This window comes from Anomaloglossus baeobatrachus, chromosome 6 (genome assembly GCF_048569485.1).
Source record: "Anomaloglossus baeobatrachus isolate aAnoBae1 chromosome 6, aAnoBae1.hap1, whole genome shotgun sequence".
In the NCBI taxonomy this organism is placed as follows: domain Eukaryota; kingdom Metazoa; phylum Chordata; class Amphibia; order Anura; family Aromobatidae; genus Anomaloglossus; species Anomaloglossus baeobatrachus.
The window spans coordinates 335,433,045-335,457,467 of NC_134358.1; the positions used below are offsets into that span (position 1 = coordinate 335,433,045).

Here is a 24,423-nt window from a genome sequence, read left to right on the forward strand (position 1 = left end):
GATTGGAGACCATAACCACAGTCTAGGGATTTTGACTCTGGCTGCCAGGATTATATCATATCATCATACCAGAGACTACTTAAGGAAGAAACCCAGGTTGGGATAATTTGGTCACCTGGCTACAGATTTTGCAGACCTCAGCCAGCTTCCTAAATCTGACGTTATTCCATTCTCGGTGGGTGCCCGCTGAAAGCGGGGTGCTGCTGGATTGGAGTAAGTAGCCCTGGAAGCTCTGAGGCACGGACATTCTAAATCCCTGGTGAGTCAGCGGAGGGTGAGAAACTGATCCCTGTGACATTTGTGTGTTTTCCTGGTTATGTGCTATGTGCCGTTAATTGTTTGGGGATCCAATAAAGTCTTAATATTGTGATTCCCTCACCCTGTGTTGTCTGAGTAGTGTTCCGCCCACGGTTAAGGAGGTTGGCCGTTCAGTTTGGATGAGCCCTGGGCCGTGCTGTCTTTCTAAAGGCGGACGAGAGCACACACTGACCCACGTGTCTCCACACCACTCTTTTTTTTTTTATTTGATTTATTAAAAGAAATTAAAAAAAAATATGACGTGGGGTCAACCCTATTTTTCTAAAATCACCAAGGTATGGCAGACAACTGGGGCTGATATTATTAGGGTGGGAAGGGCCTTGGTTATTTGGCCATTTCCAACCTAACAATAGCCCACAGCTGCCTCAGAAGTGGCGAATCTTTTAGCTGCACCAATTCTGGCGCTCAACCTGGCTCTTCCCGTTGTCCTGGTGCGGTGGCAATAATTGCGGGGTAATATTGAGTTAATGGCAGCCCACAGCTGCCACTAAGGCCGGCATCACACGCTACGATATGCACATCCAGCATCGTTAGAGATATCGTAGCGTGCGACAGCTACGAGTGACTGTGAACGAGCAAAAATACTCACCTTATCGTTGCTCGTTGACACGTCGATCATTTTCATAAAGTCGTTCCTCCTTCTTTGCGCCGGTTGTTCGTCGTTCCCGTGGCAGCACACATCGCTCCATGTGACACCCCGGGAACAACGAACACAGCTTGCCTGTGTCCCGTCGGCAATGCGGTAGGAAGAAGGTGGGCGGGATGCTACGTCCTGCTCATCTCAGCCCCTCTGCTTCTATTGGGCGGCCACTGTGTGACGTCGCTGTGACACCGAATGTCCCTCCCCCTTCAGGAAGAGGATGTTCGCCGCCCACAGCGAGGTCGTTCGAGAGGTAAGTACGTGAGACGGGGGTAAACGACTTGCCCGTGACGCACAAACTATGGGGGCGGGTACGATCGCACGATAGATCGTACCGTGTGATGCCGCCCTTAGCCCTAGATCAGTAATGAGAGGCATCTGAGACCCCCCATCACTAATGTGTAAATGTAAGTAAATAAACCCAAACACCCAAAAAATCCTTTATTTAATTAAAAGACAAAAAAAAGCCACACTCTTTCACCACTTTATTAACGCTAAAACCACCCCTGTAGGTCCAACGTAATCCACACGAGATCCCACAACACTTCCAGGTAGGTAGAGGACTCCAGCTGTGGCTGCGGCTAACCTGTGTGACGTCACCGCTGATTGCAGCTCAGTCTCTGCTGAACCTCAAAGTGGGCAGTCATGTTCTATGGTGCTTGCTGTGAGCGTCAGATGTAACAGAGCTGGAAGCGTCGTGGGACCTCGTGTGGATTACGTCAGACCTGCAGGGGTGTTTTTGGGTTTAAATTTGGTGAAAGAGGGTGGTTTATTGATCTTCTTCCAAACTAGCTGTAGTACCCGGCGTTGCCTGGGATAGAAACTGTCTCTTTGTCTCTCTCCTAGTCTCTGTCTGTCTATGTCTCTCTTTCGGTCTGTCTTTTTCTGTCTCTCTGTGTTCCTGTCTGTGTCTGTCTGTCTCTGTGTGTCTCTTTCCCTGTCTGTCTGTGTGTCTGACTTTATCCATGTGTGTCTGTGTCTCTATCCATGTCTGTCTGTCTGTGTCTGTTTGTCTGTCTGTGTCTGTCTCTCTGTCTGTTTCTGTATCAGTCTATCTCTCTCTCTATCTCTGTCTTTTTGTCTCTATCTCTGCGTCTGTCTCTCTCTATGTCTGTGTGTGTCTGTCTCTCTTTCTGTCAGTCTCTTTCCCTGTCTCTGTCTATCTGTCCCTATCTCTGTCTCTTTCCCTGTCTCTGTCTCTTTCCCTGTTTCTGTCTATCTGTGCGTGTCTGTTTCCCTGTCTGCCTCTGTCTCTTTGGCTGTATGTCTATGTCTGTCTCTTTCCCTGTCTGTCTCTGTCTCTTTCCCTCTCTTTTCCTGTCTGTCTCTTTGATTGTCTGTCTCTCTCTGTCTCTTTCCCTGTCTGCCTCTTACTCTGTCTGTGCCTATGTCTGTCTGTCTCTATCCGTCTTACCTCACACATAAGATTCTTAGGGTATGTGCGCACGTTGCTTTTTACCTGCTTTTTACCTGCTTTTTTGCTGCTTTTTCTTCTGCGCTGTTTAATGCCAAAATGGATGTGTTCTTCTATTCAAGCAAAGTCTATGGGAATTTGGGTTTCTTGTTCACACTATGTTGTTCAAAATGCTGCCTTTTTGTGGCAGAACTTTGGTCAAAAACTCAGCTTTGCAGTGCAAAACCCAAATGGCAAAAACAATTGACATGTTGCTTCTTTGAAAAGCTGAGTTTTTGACCAAAGTTCTGCCACAAAAAGGCAGCATTTTGAACAACATAGTGTGAACAAGAAACCCAAATTCCCATAGACTTTGCTTGAATAGAAGAACACATCCATTTTGGCATTAAACAGCGCAGAAGAAAAAGCAGCAAAAAAGCAGGTAAAAAGCAGGTAAAAAGCAACGTGCGCACATACCCTTATACTATGAATGTCCTTTGTTCCTATAGCAACTAATCACAGCTGCTATTAATAACCTTTAGCTCGCAGCTCCATTGACTTTAATGGAGGCAGGTATTTTTAGAGAGTAACTGTAAAGCGCGGGGTTAAATTTTCTGATCAAAACATAGTCTATGAAGTTCCCTGAGTCACATGGGGTGTCTGCAAAATTTTGTGATTGTAAATGCGACGTTGCGGATTCCTTTAGCGGACATACACACATACACACACACACACATACACTCACACACATACACTCAGCTTTATATATTAAAGGATTACTACGGTGTTTGTGTTTATTTCTTTCCACTTATATTGGGATCGCATCTGGCCAGTTACCAGGGATCAATCCCCCACGACCTCCGAGTCAGCGGGGGATTGATCTGCCAGTCCTCCAAAACGCAAAAAGAATTGATATGCTGCATCTTGGCTGCGTCTTAAAAAAAAAATAGCCAAAAATAGATGCTCTGTGCGGACAGCAAAATAGAAATTTCATAAACTTTGTTGGGGGAATTAAATGCATTCATGTGGGTGCATCTTTTGTAACCACAAACGTCACAAATACGCACCAAAAACGCAGTAAACGTTGAAGCCAGTCATCATGCTGGTAATAACCGGACCTGTCACTTTTAATGTGTGTGTTTGTGAGATACCCCCGTGTGTGAGGCGGAAGGCCACGTATCATAAACTGTACCCTGACAAACGGTGGTAACGTAAATAAAGTAGGCGCAACTAACTACGCCAACACAGCCTGAGTGCAAGCAGCAGTGAACCGGAGCAGGACTCCGCCCAGCGTCTGATCACATGCCCATGACGTCACTGAAGGTCCTGCAGCTGCTCTGGGAACTACTAGTCCTCGCTGTGTAGGAAATACCTCAATGTTCAGCGAGTACGGCTAAGGTAAGGACCTGAGTGCTGGCAGCCTCATGTACTGCCCCCTGCAGGGGTGGCTCAGACTCACAGCCCGCTCTGTGGGAACACGAGGGTCCATGGCTCGTACAGAGAGTGGCTTCCTGTAGCTGCAGGCGAGGGGCTCCGTTTACATCACATGTCTGTGCACACTTTCTTCTGGAGCAACCCATGACGGTGGTACCTGCCTGGTGGCGCACCCTGTGTGTTATGGAAGATGCATCACATAGCTCTTCATAGTACATTGTAACTGTTTGCTAGACTTATGGATGACTCACTGGTTAAAGGGGTTTTGTCCTTGACACCGCACCAGGGCAGTCAGGAACAGCTGGGTCCAGCGCCAGAATTGGCGCATCATATAGATGCACCACTTCTGGGGCAGCTGTGGGCTATTAGGCTGGAAGGGCCAAATAACAATCACCCTTCCCACCCTAATAATATCAGCCCCCAGTTGTCTGTTGTAAGGCTAGTTTCACACTTGCGTTCAGCGCCTTCCGTCACTATGGAGAATAGCGCAGTCCGTTAACGGACCGCGCTATTCTCCATAGAGTTGTATGGACGACGCACTGTAACGCAAGTGTCTGCGTTGCATCCGCTGGACGACGCAGCGGCGTTATTTTGACGCTGCGTCTAGCGGATTGAACGCAGCATGTAACGTTTTTTGGAGCGTTAAAATAGCGCACCATGACGGATTCCGTTGGAATCCGCCACGGTGTCTAATGATTGTCTATGGTGGCGGTTTCCGCCGCTATGCGCTAAGCGGCGGAATCCGCTGACGGATTTCGTCACGTTCTACTGCACATGCTCAGCATGTCCAGCAGAACGATCGAAATCGTTTAAAATCACTCCTGGTCTCTGTCCCCCTCTCCCCTCCTCTCTCATATTCACCGATCACCGGCGCGGCGCTGCACGGCGTCCACACTGCTGCGGCGGCTTTTCCTCTTTTGAAAAAGCCGGCCGCCCATTATTCAATCTCGTATTCCCTGCTTTCCCCGCCCACCGGTGCCTATGATTGGTTGCAGCCAGACCCGCCCCCACGCTGACTGACAGCTGTCTCACTGCAACCAATCACAGCCGCCGGTGGCGGGTCTATACTGTGCAGTGAAATAAATAAATAATTAAAAAAAACGGCGTGCGGTCCCCCCCAATTTTAATACCAGCCAGATAAAGCCATACGGCTGAAGGCTGGTATTCTCAGGCTGGGGAGCCCCACATTATGGGGAGCCCCCCAGCCTAACAATATCAGCCAGCAGCCGCCCAGAATAGTCGCATCCATTAGATGCAACAGTTCTGGGACTGTACCCGGCTCTTCCCGATTTGCCCTGGTGCGTTGGCAAATCGGAGTAATAAGGAGTTATTGGCAGCCCATAGCTGACAATAAGTCCTAGATTAATCATGTCAGGCGTCTCCACGAGATACCCTCCATGATTAATCTGTAAGTTAAAGAAAATAAACACACACACACGAAAAAATCCTTTATTTGAAATAAAAGACAAAAAAAACCACCCTCTTTTACCACTTTATTAAAATCCCCAAATACCCCTCCAGGTCCGATGTAATCCAGAGGTCCCGCAACACATCCAGCTCTGCTACATGAAGCTGACAGGAGCGGCAGTAGAACGCCGCTCCTGTGAGCTCCACGCAGCAGCTGAAGTGAATGGCGCTGTCAGCGGGGACGTCACTGAGGTAATGCCGGTGTGTGTGTGCGGTGATGATGGGTGCGGTAGTGTCGGGATGTGTGCAGGAATGATGAGGGCTGTAGTGTCGGGCTGTGTGCGGGGCTGTGTGCGGGGATGTCGGGCTGTGTGCGGTGATGTGTGCGGGGGTGTCGGGCTGTGTGCGGGGATGTCGGGCTGTGTGCGGGGATGTCGGGCTGTGTGCGGGGATGTGTGCGGGGATGTCGGGCTTTGTGTGGGGATGTGTGCGGGGATGTCGGGCTGTGTGCGGGGATGTGTGCGGGGATGTCGGGCTGTGTGCGGGGATGTGTGCGGGGATGTAGGGCTGTGTGCGGGGATGTGTGCGGGGGTGTCGGGCTGTGTGCGGGGATGTGTGCGGGGATGTAGGGCTGTGTGCGGGGATGTGTGCGGGGATGTCGGGCTGTGTGCGGGGCTGTGTGCGGGGATGTCGGGCTGTGTGCGGGGATGTCGGGCTGTGTGCGGGGATGTCGGGCTATGTGTGGGGATGTGTGCGGGGATGTCGGGCTGTGTGCGGGGATGTGTGCGGGGATGTCGGGCTGTGTGCGGGGATGTCGGGCTGTGTGCGGGGATGTCGGGCTGTGTGCGGGGATGTCGGGCTGTGTGCGGGGATGTCGGGCTGTGTGCGGGGATGTCGGGCTGTGTGCGGGGATGTCGGGCTGTGTGCGGGGATGTCGGGCTGTGTGCGGGGATGTCGGGCTGTGTGTGGGGATGTGTGCGGGGATGTCGGGCTTTGTGTGGGGATGTGTGCGGGGATGTCGGGCTGTGTGCGGGGATGTCGGGCTGTGTGCGGGGATGTCGGGCTGTGTGCGGGGATGTCGGGCTGTGTGCGGGGATGTCGGGCTGTGTGCGGGGATGTCGGGCTGTGTGCGGGGATGTGTGCGGGGATGTCGGGCTTTGTGTGGGGATGTGTGCGGGGATGTCGGGCTGTGTGCGGGGATGTCGGGATGTGTGCGGGGATGTCGGGATGTGTGCGGGGATGTCGGGCTGTGTGCGGGGATGTGTGCGGGGATGTCGGGCTGTGTGCGGGGATGTCGGGCTTTGTGCGGGGATGTAGGGCTGTGTGCGGGGATGTGTGCGGGGATGTCGGGCTGTGTGCGGGGCTGTGTGCGGGGATGTCGGGCTGTGTGCGGGGATGTCGGGCTGTGTGCGGGGATGTCGGGCTATGTGCGGGGATGTGTGCGGGGATGTCGGGCTGTGTGCGGGGATGTGTGCGGGGATGTCGGGCTGTGTGCGGGGATGTGTGCGGGGATGTCGGGCTGTGTGCGGGGATGTGTGCGGGGATGTCGGGCTGTGTGCGGGGATGTCGGGCTGTGTGCGGGGATGTCGGGCTGTGTGCGGGGATGTCGGGCTGTGTGCGGGGATGTCGGGCTGTGTGCGGGGATGTCGGGCTGTGTGCGGGGATGTCGGGCTGTGTGCGGGGATGTCGGGCTGTGTGCGGGGATGTCGGGCTGTGTGCGGGGATGTCGGGCTGTGTGCGGGGATGTCGGGCTGTGTGCTGGGATGTCGGGCTGTGTGCTGGGATGTCGGGCTGTGTGCGGGGATGTCGGGCTGTGTGCGGGGATGTCGGGCTGTGTGCGGGGATGTCGGGCTGTGTGCGGGGATGTCGGGCTGTGTGCGGGGATGTCGGGCTGTGTGCGGGGATGTCGGGCTGTGTGCGGGGATGTGTGCGGGGATGTCGGGCTTTGTGTGGGGATGTGTGCGGGGATGTCGGGCTGTGTGCGGGGATGTCGGGCTGTGTGCGGGGATGTGTGCGGGGATGTCGGGCTGTGTGCGGGGATGTCGGGCTGTGTGCGGGGATGTGTGCGGGGATGTCGGGCTGTGTGCGGGGATGTCGGGCTTTGTGCGGGGATATGTGCGGGGATGTCGGGCTGTGTGCGGGGATGTGTGCGGGGATGTCGGGCTGTGTGCGGGGCTGTGTGCGGGGATGTCGGGCTGTGTGCGGGGATGTGTGCGGGGATGTCGGGCTGTGTGCGGGGATGTCGGGCTGTGTGCGGGGATGTGTGCGGGGATGTCGGGCTGTGTGCGGGGATGTCGGGCTTTGTGCGGGGATATGTGCGGGGATGTCGGGCTGTGTGCGGGGATGTGTGCGGGGATGTCGGGCTGTGTGCGGGGATGTGTGCGGGGATGTCGGGCTGTGTGCGGGGCTGTGTGCGGGGATGTCGGGCTGTGTGCGGGGATGTCGGGCTGTGTGCGGGGATGTCGGGCTGTGTGCGGGGATGTGTGCGGGGATGTCGGGCTGTGTGCGGGGATGTCGGGCTATGTGCGGGGATGTGTGCGGGGGTGTCGGGCTGTGTGCGGTGATGTCGGGCTGTGTGCGGTGATGTCGGGCTGTGTGCGGTGATGTCGGGCTGTGTGCGGTGATGTCGGGCTGTGTGCGGGGATGTCGGGCTGTGTGCGGGGATGTGTGCGGGGATGTCGGGCTGTGTGCGGGGATGTCGGGCTATGTGCGGGGATGTGTGCGGGGGTGTCGGGCTGTGTGCGGGGATGTCGGGCTGTGTGCGGGGATGTCGGGCTGTGTGCGGTGATGTCGGGCTGTGTGCGGTGATGTCGGGCTGTGTGCGGGGATGTCGGGCTGTGTGCGGGGATGTCGGGCTGTGTGCGGGGATGTCGGGCTGTGTGCGGGGATGTCGGGCTGTGTGCGGGGATGTCGGGCTGTGTGCGGGGATGTCGGGCTGTGTGCGGGGATGTGTGCGGGGGTGTCGGGATGTGTGCGGTGATGTCGGGCTGTGTGCGGTGATGTCGGGCTGTGTGCGGGGATGTCGGGGTGTGTGCGGGGATGTCGGGCTGTGTGCGGGGATGTGTGCGGGGGTGTCGGGCTGTGTGCGGTGATGTCGGGCTGTGTGCGGTGATGTCGGGCTGTGTGCGGTGATGTCGGGCTGTGTGCGGTGATGTCGGGATGTGTGCGGGGGTGTCGGGCTGTATGCGGTGATGTCGGGCTGTGTGCGGGGATGTCGGGCTGTGTGCGGGGATGTCGGGCTGTGTGCGGGGATGTCGGGCTGTGTGCGGGGATGTCGGGCTGTGTGCGGGGATGTGTGCGGTGATGTCGGGCTGTGTGCGGGGATGTCGGGCTGTGCGCGGGGATGATGGGTGCTCTCTCTCTCTCGGCCCAAAGAAAACTTAACGCAATGCGTTATTTCACTGGAATCCGTGGCCTTTATTATCACACTTTTTGCAAGGCATCCATCACATGCGTTACACAACGCAATGTGACGGATGCCGTTCAACACAAGTGTGAAACTAGCCTAACTTGGGTGGTTTTAGAAAAACGAGGGGACCCGTCTTCTTTTTTTTTTTTTAACTAAATCAAATAATTATATAAAAAAATAAAAAGCATAGGACCCCTTTTATTTTTCATAACCACCAGTGAAGGTATAGCAGACAGCTGAGGGTTGCAGCAATAATAAAAACCAGCTGGCCAAACTAGCTATCCCTCTATTGAGTTGTTCTGGTCTTTCTTTCTATTCTATATGTTCTTTCTATGTATGTATGTATCTATCTATTTTTTTCTATCCTAGTTATCAATTATCCTATCATATTTTTTCTCTCCTTTAAAAAACGCATTAACAAAATCGTGGCAAAAACACCATCATTACAAGCGTTTTTTGACATTTCCAGGGTCGCTGAGACCAGATGCAGTTTTGGTTGCAGTTTGTGTGCAGAAAAAACTGCAGCATGCGTATATAGCCTTAGGCTAGTTTTACATTGCGCTTTTACTTACGTTCAGTGGTCCCGTCGGGGCATCCGCATATATACATTTTCACAGTTGACTACGTTTTGGTGTTTGCCTGTAGAAAACATATGTGCAAAAATGGTGCAAGACAAAGCACATGCTACCGGAGTCTGCTGCATTATAGTCAATGGCCCTGTCGGCGCTTGCGTCCGAAACACGTTTAGTGGGGTGGTGGAGGTGCGGTTCATACGGATGCCCCGACGGGACCACTGAACGTCAGTAAAAGCGCAATGTGAAAGGGGCCTTATTCTTTAATGACTCCCAGGCTCAGTATCTGCTTCACCTATTTCAAAATCACCTCTTAGCAGGCTGTGGGGATCCAATATGGCTTTAAATTTTTACAAACATGAGGCCCACATGATCTATGATTTGAGGACAACCCAGTAATTCTGAAAACAGGTCTTTGTTCCAATGTAGACATTCTCGACACTGGTGAAACTGGTCACATCCGTCCTGCTAGTGCATTGGTAATCTGATCTTGTGTTGGTAATAGCTATTTTTTGCTCTGGGCGCATGACCGCAGACATCTTCCCTGTTTGCTTCAAGTGTAGCTACCAGACACAGAGATTCCACAAGCTCCGTATCTCAACATAGCTTGATTACGTTGGCATGTTACACCTGGTAGGGCTTCCTCCACCCTCACTGGTGAACTTTATAGTTAACCACGGCCATCTTTTCAACCATTTTATAGGGCCCTGCCACTTGTCCAGAAACTTAACTCTTCACAGTGGGTACCATACCAGCACTAGTACCCAATCCTCAGAGATGAACTTTCTCACCTTTGCTGACTGATTGTACACCCTTGACTGGACTTCTTGCGCCTGGAGCTGATGCTCTTTCATGATGGAAATCACTTTAGCAAACCTTTCTTGCATTTGGGCCACATGCTCTATAATGCTCCTTTAGAGTGTAACCTCTGCTTCCCAGATCTTTTTCACTATATTCAGGAGACCACGGGGTTGTTAGCCGTGCAACAGCACAATTGGGGAAAAGCCCATAGGGGCCTGTGGGACTTCTCTGATGGTGAATAACAGGTAGTCGACAGTCCCAGTCTCAGCTGTCCTTCTCTACAACCATCTTTAGCATGGCCTTCAAGGTTTTATTTAACCGTTACATTAGACCGTCCGTCTGCTGGTAATATATTGAGTTCTTGAGTGATCTGCAGGATTTTGCACAATTCCCTCATGACCTTCGACATAAATCTTTCACATGCGGTTGTGTGCAGTTCAGTCAGGATCCAGTGACAAACAGTAGTTGGACGCAGCTCAAAAACGCTACAAGTAGCGTTTTTGAAAAAAGTTAAAAAACTGCAAGTCGCTGGATCCTGACTAAACCACACGCAAACGCAACACATGTTGATGCAAGTCCATTGCAAATGCATTGAAATGAAAACGCATTTGTACTGGATCCGTTTTTGCGTTACAAAAATGTTCAGGACGCATGTTAAAAAAACGTAGTGTGAAAGCAGCCTAGCTGACAGGTGGGACAGGACCTGCAATATTTCACAATTTCTCAGTGATAGCCAGACCAGTAGAACCTCTGTAGGATCCATTCCTCTGTTTTGTCTACACCCTGATGACCACCACCTAAGTCATGAGTATGGGCCATGTTAAGTATCCTATGTCTGTAGCTCACCTGTACCAACTGCTGTACAATCTCATCTCTCTGCTTGCTGACCTAATATAATAACTGCCAATTTCCAGCAAAATATGGGTACCTGGTGTCAGCCTCATCTCTTGAGCAACCCCTTTTGAAAAGTTAAATTATCAAACACCCTTTTAAGAGTTAAGTCCCTGTGTTGGGCGGTTGCAAACTTCACCCCCCCCACCCCCGGACACCCCCAGATCAAGAATGTTGGTCTCTGGGTGGGGGGAAGGATTGGTCTCAACAGGGCCGCCACTAGGAACTTCAGGGCCCCATACTGGCAAAATTATGGGGCCCCCTTGAGACTCCGCTCCGCCTCCACCCCACAAACTTTACCCAGTCTGCCACTACTCTTGGAAAAACATTATATATATATATATATATATATCTAATATATAAAGCTGAATGTGTGTGTGTATGTCCGGGATTGGCATCTGCACCGTCGCAGCTACAGCCAGAAAATTTTGCACACTGACTCGTCTGGACCCCGAGAGCGTCATAGGCTATGTTGTGAGGCGAAATTTTAACCCAGCGCATTCCAATTTACCAATCAATTTTGCCCCTATCTACACAATGGGGAAAAAGTGAAACGAAAAGTGTATCTGCACCGTCGCATTTAAAATCACGAAATTTTGCACAGACACCTCATGTGACCCAGTGAACGTCGTAGACTATGTTTTGACAGGAACATTTAACTCTGCGCTTTACAGTTACTCTCCAAAAACATGCCTCTATTAAAGTAAATGGAGCCTGGAACTACAGGTTATTAGTAGGAGCTGTGATTGGTTGCTATAGGAACAAAAGACATTCATAGTATAAGAAGCTTATATGTGAGGTAATAAGATGTTGGTGGGGAGACGGACAGACAGAGAGACAGACAGGGAAAGAGACAGGGAAAGAGACAGGGAAAGAGACAGGGAAAGAGACAGGGAAAGAGACAGGGAAAGAGACAGGGAAAGAGACAGGGAAAGAGACTGGGAAAGAGACTGGGAAAGAGACTGGGAAAGAGACTGGGAAAGAGACAGAGAGATAGAGACAGACGGTGAAAGACACAGAGAGACAGACCAGGAAAGAGACAGACAGAGACAGACGGGGAAAGAGACAGAGAGACAGACCTGGAAAAGAGACAGACCTGGAAAAGAGACTGACCTGGAAAAGAGACTGACCTGGAAAAGAGACTGACCTGGAAAAGAGACTGACCTGGAAAAGAGGACAGACAGACAGGGAAGGAGGAGACAGAGAGACAGACAAAGATAGATGGGGAAAGACACAGACCTTGATAGAGACAGACGGGGAAAGAGAGAAATAGAGATAGACAAGGAAAGAGACAGGGAAAGAGACAGACAGGAAAAGACACAGACAAAGAGACGGGGAGACAGATGGGGAAAGAGACAGACCTAGAAAGAGACAGATGGGGAAAGAAACAGAGAGATAGAGACAGACAAAAAAGAGACAGACAGAGGCAGGTAGACGGGGAAAGAGATTTATACACAAAGTGCCCAATCAATATTATTTCCCCACATTAGAGCTTCAAAATCATCATTAAACACTAGATTTGAGTAAGATACATCAAACCAATAAAGCTACAGAAATAGATTATTAAAAATATAAATTTTTATTCAACAAAATTTATAAAAAAATGTATAAAAAATTAATTTCAGGTAATACCACATTATAACAACCAGGAACATAGACTGAATATAAATAGAAATATAAAGCTTGGTGGTTTAGAATAACTGTGATCCGTAATATATAGCAAAATACCAAATTATAAATGTATAAAAAGTATATTAAAACTTTGCAAAATGCTCACTGTTAATAGCAATAAAAAGCAATATATATGTGTAAGGTGTACAGTGCCAGTAACTCACAGAATAATCGGTAATAAAGTGAGTAGTGCTTTAAATATCAGCAATGTGCATTTGTTGGATTGCTAGAGCATATTACAAAAAAGTGCTAAGTGCCGTGTTTGGATCACTGTAATTCAAACCACCCTGTTTTTACTTGCAAGGTATGCTGATAATCATGCTCAGTCCTGCTCTGGGTAAAAAAAACACAGTCATAAATGATCAAAAAGCATAGGAGATGCAAAGTAAGGAAAATACCTGCTCAGAGTTTAATGCAGTCCATGTCCCATCACCCCAACATGTTTCGCCACTGCTTCTTCGGGAGGCATGTCAGGGTGAAGGGCTGTGATGCTTTTATAGTGTATTTTACTAATGCATGGATTGCCGACACCGGTGACCGCTGGCGCATAGTACGAGTCGCGAAGCTGGTCATAAAGGTGATCTCCGCACAGTGAAAGTGAACCGCACGTTGCGTTCCATTAGTCACAGACAATGGAAGCTCCGTAGCGTCACTGAATATCACTGGTTGGAGATCGCAGCGTCTCGATCACGGATATGCGCGCTATTCTGAGAGGGCAATACAGGCATGCACCCAAGAAAATTATGATATGTAAATAAATCGTATAGACACAAAACCCCCATGAACTATAGTGTACATGAAAAAATAGATACGTAAAAGAAATATATATAGCGGTACACATAAATTGACCAAAAACATTGCATAGGAAAGTTATATATAAAAGCCTGTGTAATTAAATACATGTCAAATAGTGAAATTACTAAAAAATATATGTATAGTATAATGTGAAGTGCATTTTATTGTATAATGTGAGAACTACATAAGTATATGATGGTGTACATATAAATAAGATACATTATAAAAATTATTATAAAAATATATCTATATAGAATAATTTACCATACATATTATTCATCAAAATAAATAAATCTTAAATATATATGTGCTAATGTGTAATACATAGTAGATAGTGAGTGCATTATAAAAAATATGTCCATATAGAAGAATACATCATTCAGTAATACATATAAATATTTATAATTAATAAGTGAATTACGTTTATGTATAAAAATACGTAAAAAAATATAAACAATATATGTGTCACACAAATTGCTCAAGACACTGAAACCCAGATCAAAAATTCATGGGGGCGACAATGTCCCAAACAATCCGTGCTGTATAATAAATATCACAGGACTTTAATTCAAAAAGAACAAAAAGCAATCAACCTAAATCAATAAACAATGATCATAGTGCTTCAAAACTGTATATCATTTCTTCATCCGAACATCAATTTCTGAGGGGATAATTATAGTTTCTAAAATTAGGAAAAGAAGAAGTTAAAATCATATTTTAATAACACTATAAAAAGAAAAAACCCAACCCACCCATAAAAATAATTGTCATCTCATCTATTTTACAAAAAAGCTCCAAAACCCATAGTTTCATTCAACCCCTGTGGACTTAATGTACCCAATCTAAAAATCCACCGACTTTCTACTCGTGCTAATGCTTTTGACAAATCACCTCCTCTAAATCCTAGGTCCACTGTGTCAATTCCCCTGAATTTTAGTGAGTACGGATTGCAATTATGTTCTTTTTTGAAATGTCGGGCTAATGTTTTAAGTTGGGACTCATCATCACACGTTTTCGCCTTTTCAATATCACAACAGTGTTCTCGTATCCTAACTTTTAGTTCTCTTGTCGTTAGTCCTATGTATACCTTATTGCAAGGACATGAAGCATGATAAATGGTTCCCTTAGTTGAACAGGTGACATGTTTTCGAATTTCAAAAATTTGTGTACCATCAAAATTGGGGAAAGTTTTGGTCTTAAATGTATTTGCACATGCCTTGCAAAGGCCACATGGAAAGAAACCAGATATTAGAGGTTTATTCACATTGTTTTTAGGATTTTGAAAATGGCTGTGTGTCAGCCTGTCACCAAGATTTGGACATCTCTTAGCCACAATAGATGGTCTTATAGGCAATATTTTCTTCAGTAAAGGGTCAGATCGGAGGATATCCCAATGTTTTGTAAAAATTCTGGTCATCGGTTGCCACTGATCATGAAAATTAGTTATGAAGCATACCTGATTGTTATCCTCATCTTTGTTTTTCTTATTAGTATTGTATAGTAGTTGGTTCCTGGGCGTTCTCATTGGTCTCCTATATCCTCTCTTGATCCATCTTTTACTATATCCTCTGTCCAGCAGTCGACAAGACAATTCCTGTGATTTATGAAAAAATTGAGGTTCATCAGAGCATATTCTTTTTACTTTTAAGAATTGTCCTATCGGTATACCCTTGATGGTATTTTGAGGGTGAGAAGAATTTGCATGTAGCAGTGAGTTAGTTGCTGTTTCTTCCTAAATACTATTGTTGATAGTCTCCCAGTTGGCATAACATCAATCAAAATATCTAAAAATTCCATTTGTGAACCAAATTTGTATGTAAGTTTAATATTTTCATTGTTTTCGTTCAGACTATCCATCAAAGTATGTAATTCATCAATTGGTTCATCCCAGATAAAAAGGATATCATCTATATATCAAATCCAATTGTGTACATTTTTAATAAGAGACGCGGAGACAGACGGGGAAAGAGACAGACCTGGGAAAGAGACAGACCTAGAAAGAGACAGATGGGGAAAGAAACAGAGAGATAGAGACAGACAAAAAAAGAGACAGACAGAGACAGGCAGACGGGGAAAGAGACAGACGAGGAAAGAGACAGACGGAGCACATTACTTGGCCAATTTAGTTACCGTAAATCTGTGTGGAATATCTGTGGTGTTGAAATATATGTTGTGAAATGCTTCTGTTAGATTAGTTTTTGCCTTTTAATAATTACATTTCTATCTATTTGTTTTGTGGTTTTTGTGTGCAGAATAATTTTTTGTTAATACATTCTATATTGTTAACAACAGTTATTAACCCGGGCGAATCCGGGCAGTACAGCTAGTGTGTGTGTGTGTGTGTATATATATATATATATATATATATATATATATATATATATATATATATATATATATATATATATATATATATATATATATGCATTTCAGCTGGATATGCGCCCTCGGACGCACATCCAGATGAAGCAAGGCGGGGATCGGAGTCGGCGGGCCCCTCCAACACCCCCGGCGATCGTCCCGCACCTGTTTTCGTCTCACAGAGTGAATACCTGTCTCCGCCGGTTGTCGAGTCCTCACCACCTCCACTGCTCCGTTTTCCTGTAGCAGTGTGATGACCTCATCACACTGCTGCACGCTAAGCCCTGCTCTACCCCTGCCTCCAGCACAGAAGCGGACACTGAAAGCTGTGCAAGAAATTGTGCCTGGGCCTCCCTTTTTTATGGTGACAAAACTGCAGATTTATATGTATATACATATATATTAGATAGTGCCCTCTTTTGTTATGTACAGCACAATTCCTTACATATTGGATTTTCTTGTCATTTTTGTTATTTATAGAGCTCTGTCTTTATTTCATAGCGTCCTCTCTTGTTAGATATAAAATGACATGACTATTGATGGAACATTGTAAGCTCTTTTCTGATGGACATCAGTCATTTTATATCTAACAAGAGAGGATTATATAATAAAGAGAGGGAGCTGTGAATAACACAAATAATGAAAATATGCTATATAGGAGATGGTGCTATACAGAAAAAGAGAGGACACTATATAATAAAGGACAGCACCATACATAACTAGCGAGGATGCTAATAAGGGACAGTATGCAAATCAAAAAAGTCCGTGGAGCCTCTGTTAGGAGTCTCAACACAGAAACTAGCCAGATATCCCTCCGGGAAGGACCTAGCCAAGGAGTGGCTCTTTTTAGGAGACCACCATAACTAACCACCATATTAAGTGGCCCTTTTAGTCAATATCCAACTCTTTGACAAGTTTAAAGATATGACAAGGGAAATACCAAGGCCAGGTATCCATCCACAGACAGCTGTTTCAGGGTATTGCCCCTCATCAGTGTGGAGTAGGATTCTGGCCAGGTGGGAGCAATGCCTAGTAGACCAACAAAACAAAACAATCACTGATCTCGGGGAGACCAGCCAGAGGGATATCTGGCTAGTTTCTGTGTTGAGATTTCACTGTATTGAGCGCCCTCGTTGGCTGCCGGCAGTGTTTTCTCTGGCTGGTCTCCCCGAGATCAGTGATTGTTTTGTTTTGTTGGTCTACTAGGCATTGCTCCCACCTGGCCAGAATCCTACTCCACACTGATGAGGGGCAATACCCCGAAACAGCTGTCTTTGGATGGATACCTGGCCTTGGTATTTCCCTTGTCACATCTTTAAACTTGTCAAACAGTTGGATATTGACAAAAAGGGCCACTTAATATTGTGGTTATGGTGGTCTCCTAAAAAGAGCCACTCCTTGGCTAGGTCCTTCCCGGAGGGATATCTGGCTAGTTTCTGTGTTGAGACTCCTAACAGAGGCTCCACGGACTTTTTTAATTTGCATATTTTCCAGGGGGCAATGCACCTAGGATTTCACTGTACTGAGCGCCCTCGTTGGCTGCCAGCAGTGTTTTCTCTGGCTGGTCTCCCCGACATAACGACGGCCGTACGACTTAAAGCGTTAGGAAAAAAGGGTACTTCTATTCCGACGCTTTAAGGCGTCAGGCCGAAAAAACCCTGTAGCGCCCCCAGCAACCGAAAATCTCAGGGTTTTCGGCTACCGGGGGTAGCTGAGACCCCCCAGATTATGAATCGGGGAGTTTTTTTTTTTGGACCCCGATAATGTGATCGCCAGAATGCACCGTATACTGACGATCACATATGAGATATCGGTGAACTCACGAGAAATTGCACAATAAATTTTATGGTGCATTTTTTTCCTGTTACTTTTGTGAAAAAAAGCTACCTGGTTGAAGTAACAATTTTATGGTAAATTTTTTTTTTTTTTTTATGGCTCAATGTTATAAAATTCTGTGAAGCACCCAGGGGTTCAGGGTACTCACCAAACATCTAGATACATTTCTTGAGGGGTCTATTTTTCAAAACGTGGCCACATGTTGGGGAGCTTCACTGTATAGGCACCTTAAGGGCTCTCCAAACGCAACATGGTGTCCGCTATTAATTCCAGCCAATTTTACAGTCAAATGGCACTCCTTCACTTCCGAGCCCTGCCGTGCGCCCAAATAGTTGATTTCCACCACTTATAAAGTATTGCCAAACTCAGGAGAATTTGCACAAGAAATTTCATGGTGATTTTTTTCCTATTACCCTTGTGAGAAAAAAAAGCTACCTGGTTAAAGTAACAATTTTGTGGTAAAATTGTATTTTTTATTTTCATGGCTCAACGTTATAAAATTCTGTGAAGCACCTGGGGGTTCAGGGTTCTCACCAAACATCTAGATAAATTCCTTGAGGGGCCTAGTTTCCAAAATGGGGTCACTTGTGGGGGGGGGGGGTTTCTGCTATTTACGTACCTTAGGGGCCCTAAAAATGCAACATGGTGCCCGCACTTTTTCAGCCAAAATTCCTTTCCAAAATTCAAATATTGCTCCTTCCATTCCAAGCCCTCCCAATTGTCCAAACAAAGGTTTGTGTCCACATGTGAGGTATCCCCACGCTTAAGAAAATGGGTAACAAACATTGGGTCCAATTTTTGGAATATTGATGCTAAAACAACATTTTTGAGAAAAAAAATGAAAATTTTCAATATGACAACGTAATGTTATCAAAATCTGTCAAGTACCTATGGGTCCAAAATGCTCACTATACCCCTAGATAGAAGCCTTGAGATGTCTAGTTTCCAAAATGGCATCACTTGTGGGAGTTTCTGCTGTTTAGGTACCTTAGCGGACCTGTAAATGCAACATGGTGCCCGCAGTCTATTTCAGCCAAATTTGCTTTCCAAAATTCAAATATTGCTCCTTCTGTTCCAAGCCCCTCCCATTTGTTCAAACAGAGGTTTCTTACCACATGTGGGGTATCGGCGCGTTCATAAGAAGGTGGGTAACAAGTTTTGGGGTCCATTTTGTTGTGTTATTTCTTCTAAATGTGAATAAAATTGGAGTAGAGCAACATTTTTAGGAAAAATTTTATTTTTTATTTTTTTCATTCCACATTGCTTTAGTTCCTGTGAAGCACCTGAAGGGTTAATAAGCTTCTTGGATTTGGTTTTGAGTACTTTGGGGGGTGCAGTTTTTACAATGGGGTCATTTTGGGGTATTTTCTGTCACCTAGGCCTCTCAAAGTCACTTCAAATGTGATGTGGTCCCTAAAAAAATGGTTTTGTAAATTTTGATGTAAAAATGAGTAATTGCTGATGAACTTTGAACTCTTCTAACTTCCTAACAAAAAAAAATTTGTTTCCAAAATTGTGCTGATGTAAAGTAGACATGTGGGAAATGTTATTTATTAACTATTTTGTATCACAGAACTCTCTGGTTTAATGGTTTAAAAATTCAAAAGTTGAAAATTGCAAATTTTTCAAAATTTTTGCCAAAATTCATTTTTTTTATAAATAAACGCAAAAAATATTGTCCAAAATTTTGTACTAACATAAAGTCCAATATGTATCGAAAAAACAATCTCAGAATCACTGAGATCCGTTGAAGCGTTCCAGAGTTATAACCTCATGAAGTGACACTGGTCAGAATTCAAAAATTTGGTCTGGCCATTAAGGTGAAAATTAGCTCCGTCACTAAGGGGTTAAGGACGGCGCTTTACATAGTGAGTACACTAAATAATGAGGTTGCATCCGTGTGCAGTGCCAGTGTGCTGCCTGACTTTTTTTTCTCGGACAGCGCACTGACCCATGGAGTTTGTCCAATTCCTCATAATCAGATCAGAACAGCACATGCTCAGAGTCTCGCAGATCTCATTCTCAGAGCTGTGATTTTCACAGATATGTGAATGCATCTATGAAACTCTAGGGGTCCGCGTGCCGTCTGATAAAAAAAAAGTCTGATAACACACGGAAATGTCACACAAATATGATAATGTGGCCAAACGGATTTAACAAATAACAGCAATACTCCAAGTCATACAGTACAGAATAAATGTTTTCAGAAAGTTACTTACCGCTGACGTCTCATCTAGTGAGTTATTTTCTGTTGTCTCTTCTCCATCTGGTCAGACCTTTAGGTCACCATCTTCCAGCCACGACTTGTCTTGTCACATTGATCACCGCAGCCATGAAAATAACAAGGTCACATATATTGTATACATACATTTACCCCACACTGTGCCCCTGAATATAAATATGTACCAGACTATACATTATACAATGAGCCACACACTATTCAGAATATAAGGTGATAAATAAGCCGCACTATGCCCCTCCATTAACTATAATCTGTCGCCTAATAAATATAATCTAATCAGTCTTTGTGACACTCCCCCAATTAATTATAAGGCTATGTGCACACATTGCGATTTTGTAGTGGAAAATATGCAGCATTTTACAGTTGCAAGTAAAACGCATATTTTATGCCGTGTTCTTCCTGCCAACACATCAGCACTTGCAACACAATTTTATGCTGCAAATACTGAATGTGTGCACAAAGCCTTAATCCCCGTCATGTGACCTCCCCTCACAATTTATCATATGTCCATAATAGCTTCACAATGAAGGGGACAAGACACAACCAGGGCTATATAATGAATTTTAGTTTGGGTAGGAGGTTATCAGGGCCATATAATAAATTTTGGAGCGGAAGCTATGAAGAACGTAGTATCCTCACCTACCATCCAACTCATTTTAAAGGAAACCTGCTGTCAGGTCCTCTATGCCCTCCAGCAGCATTCACGTCTTTATGTTAAAATTCCCGGCCTCACCAGCCCTGTGTAATGTTATTCACTAAAATGAATGTTTAAAAAAAGAGGATTTATAAACTGAGCTGTTTCTATGCTAATTAGGTCTATGACTAGTCACAGGGACATTGTTTCCTTAGCATTGAAAGAGGGCCAACTAGTCTATCCCACCCCTGTGGACATAATAACATGAGCCTCATCTAGAGTTGGGTGTACACGTCCCGGCTTCAGAGAGGCGCACTGTACATGATTGGAGGAGCAGCTTCTGCACCTCTGACCATGCTCAGTGCGCCTCTCTGTAGCCGGTACGTACAGTATATAATATATATATATATATATATATATATATATATATATATATATATATATATATATATATATATATATATATATATTTTATATTATATATTAATATATGTTATATTATATATACTTATATATTTTTTTATATATATATTATATGTATAAAAAAATTATATGTGTGTGTGTGTATATATATATATATGTATGTGTGTATATATATATATATATATATATATATACATACATACAGTCATATGAAAAAGTTTGGGCACCCCTATTAATGTTAACCTTTTTTCTTTATAACAATTTGGGTTTTTGCAACAGCTATTTCAGTTTCATATATCTAATAACTGATGGACTCAGTAATATTTCTGGATTGAAATGAGTTTTATTGTACTATCTTGCATGCAATGCAAATTAGCCACGTGTATAGCGGCAAAAGCAGCACTGCCGAGCCCCTCTGCTGTGACTGTCACTGGGGCCCGGTGAAGAGGCGGAGGGCCCGGGGCTTAATAAAAGTAAGTAATTTTCCCTGGCTCAGCCGGGCCCCCCACCCCTCTTCACCGGGCCAGTACACCAGGCACAGTAGTAATGCCCTGATGACGGCACTGGGTCTCAACCTCATCACCAACCAACACACAAAAGGGAAACCCATCAGACTCATGCTGCGACAAGGTTTCTTTACAATTGTCCTGGTTGTTATCCAAGCAACCCCGCAATTTCCTTTTCCCCCCACAAGTCCCAAAACAAGCCAAAGTCTTATTATGCCCTATTATGCAAGGGTGTAAAAAGTCCTGGACAACGCCAACCTTATGGGACTAAACGGGGCTTTACACGCAACCACATCGCTAACGAGATGTCATTGGGGTCACGGAATTCGTGACGCACATCCGGCCTTGTTAGAGATGTTGTTGCGTGTGAAACGCACGAACGACCGCTAACGATCAAAGTGACTTACCTAATCGTTGATTGTTGACATGTCGTTCTAATCCCAAATATCGTTGCTGTTGCAGGACGCAGGTTGTTTGTCGTTCCTGAGGCAGCGCACATCGCTATGTGTGACACCCCAGGAACGAGGAACAACCCCTTACCTGCGTCCTCCGGCAACGAGGTGGGCATCACTTTCTTTCGGCTGCTCTCCGCCCTTCCGCTTTTATTGGACGGCTGCCATGTGACGTCGCTGTGACGCCGCACGAACCGCCCCTTTAGAAAGGAGGTGGTTTGCAGGCCACAGCGACGTCGCTAGTCAGGTAAGTACGTGTGATGGGTCCTAGCGATGTTGTGCGCCACGGGGCAATGATTTGCCCATGACGCACAACCGACGGTGGCGGGTGCTTTCACCAGCGACATCGCTAGCGATGTCGCTGCGTGTAAAGCAGCTATTAGTGTCAGAGATTATTTTTATGTCCACCCTGGCCACAGGGTAGTCCTTAGCATCCCTATGGATACATCGGACGCCCACCATCTTTCCAGGAATCAGCCTGTGAGGAAGTGTGGCCCTTACTAGGTTCACCAAACTCCTTGACTCCAACAGACCAATGATTGGCACTCCATTCACTGACACGGGACATGCATGTGTCCCCTCATTGGATGGAGACACAGCACTGCAGGCCGGATATGCATAATTAGAGCAATGCCAACCTAAGTCACAGTCCATCGGCTCGGTGGTCATGGGACAATGGGCGGCTATGCAACCTGGACTGTAACATCTCACTTGGTCTTTGAGATGTTCCCCATCCATAGCTCTAGTTCTCTACTTTTGGGTGTCTGCCTTCCTTCAGGAATCCAGTATTGGGAAGCTATAGCCCTTGTTTCCTTAAAGAACTCTAAACCACCTGGTACCTTTCTACCTGGGCAACTCAGGACTGAACTACATTGGGAAGGGAGTGTATGAACCTGACCATGACGACTCTTTCCACCATCTATGCTGGAAGGAAGGTTCTGGTTGCAATCACTTCTGAACCAAGTATAAGTCAAACATTTGGGACCAGGAAAGTTTGTCACCCTAACCCAATGGTGCACTCGTTGCACCCTAACAGACAGACAGGGTCACTCCTAGGTGCGCCAAGATTTCTGTTTGCAACTTGGCATACTCTTTTGCATCCTGCAAACCAAGTTAACTAGGCCTTCTGTGGTTCCACTGTTAGATAATGCACTAGCACCTCACCCACTGCTCCAGAAGTAAATTTATCCTATTCTGCCAGCCTTTCGAAATCCATCAGGAGCACCTCAACATCATCACCCAGCATCAGGTTTTCCTCACATGTGAATCATCACCTTTACTCTGGAGTGGTGCAGTTTCCCTGGGGCGTAGCATCTCAGCCAAGAGCGCCATCAGCTACATCAACAGATTACTAGTTTCATGTCAGCTTGCTGCTGTATATTAGCCTGTACCAGCTGCTTGATTAGCCGCTTTAACCCAAGACTTGTAGTTTCTCTGCGGCTGTTATGCGTGCCCCTCAGGATTCGTGCCCACATTCTCCACTCACTGTAGGGATATGGCTCATTTGGTAGTATTAGAGGTTAGCATCGGAAGCACGTTCCAACAAAACTTCCAGGCTGCTTTATTGAAAGTGCACAAGAAAAATAAACAGCGTTCCTTGGCAGGAAAACAGGATACATAGTCCTAACAATGGTACTTAAGTATTACGTAAGCACACCAGTCCAAGCATGGAGACTTCACACAGGAGGACTTCTTACCTCCACACACTGACATTTATGAATTCAGTATAAAGGAGAAGATTCAGCTTCAAAAATAAAGTCTTCTTTATTGAAAATAATTCAGAAAAAATATAGCTAAAAAAATAATTAGTGACCGTCCTTGCTTCTACATGTAGAGGAAAGGATGCTCGTTACTTATATTTTTAGCTATGTTTGTTCGGATTTATTTAATAAAATGACTGGATTTGTGAAGCTGTATCTCCTCCTCCTGTATATTGCATTCCGCTATTACAGAAATGTTCCTGTGCTCTGAACAGCAGTTTTTCAGATGGTGGGGATATGTGAGTAGCCAGTCCCACCCATCTCTCTAGCCCTTGCCACACTCTATTAATACTGTCAATATTAAACGTACTGGAGTTTGCTTCTGGACTTACATCACAGAGGATAACCACCTCTGTGATACATATCTCCCATCCATTATGTGTCCGTCAGCCATCTTATAATACGTTGTTTACATACCTATATTACTTTGACATTATTTTGATAGATTATTTCTTTTGTCCATTTTGACAATGGACAATCAGATAAAACTTTGTAAAGGCCTAAATAGGCCAAAACGTTAATTAAATAATATATCTGCAAAAAATATTTCTTCAAGTAATAAATAAAATTGTATAGATTATACCTGCAAAAGAATATTTCTGACAAGATCGATATTGTACAAGTCTAGATAGGAACCTCGGGGTCTTTTCCGCCATTTTCATGATATTAAGCCATATGATTGCTGGTCTTACACTTTGCTTTGTTCCTTCTATTCCCCCAACCATGATGTCCTTCTACAGTCTCCATGTCTACATTATGCTGTTCTCAGATTTAGTAGCAAAAACTTTCTTGCAGATTCCCTTTATCGGTTTTGTGTGATGTAACTATTTGGTTTAACCCCTTCATGACCTTGGGCCTATATAGATGTCCTAGGTCGT

At 45.8% G+C, this 24,423-nt stretch overlaps 1 protein-coding gene across 2 annotated transcripts in view; it reads left to right on the forward strand.

Annotated features, from left to right (window-relative positions):
• The first annotated feature begins 3,652 nt into the window (after positions 1-3,652).
• STX17 (syntaxin 17) overlaps positions 3,653-24,423 on the forward strand; it is a 241,054-nt gene continuing 220,283 nt past the window's right edge. For both annotated transcript variants that reach the window (XM_075314960.1, XM_075314961.1), the window contains exon 1: positions 3,653-3,749. The gene's annotated coding sequence lies outside the window, so the exon portion shown is untranslated. The remainder of the gene's footprint in view (positions 3,750-24,423) is intronic.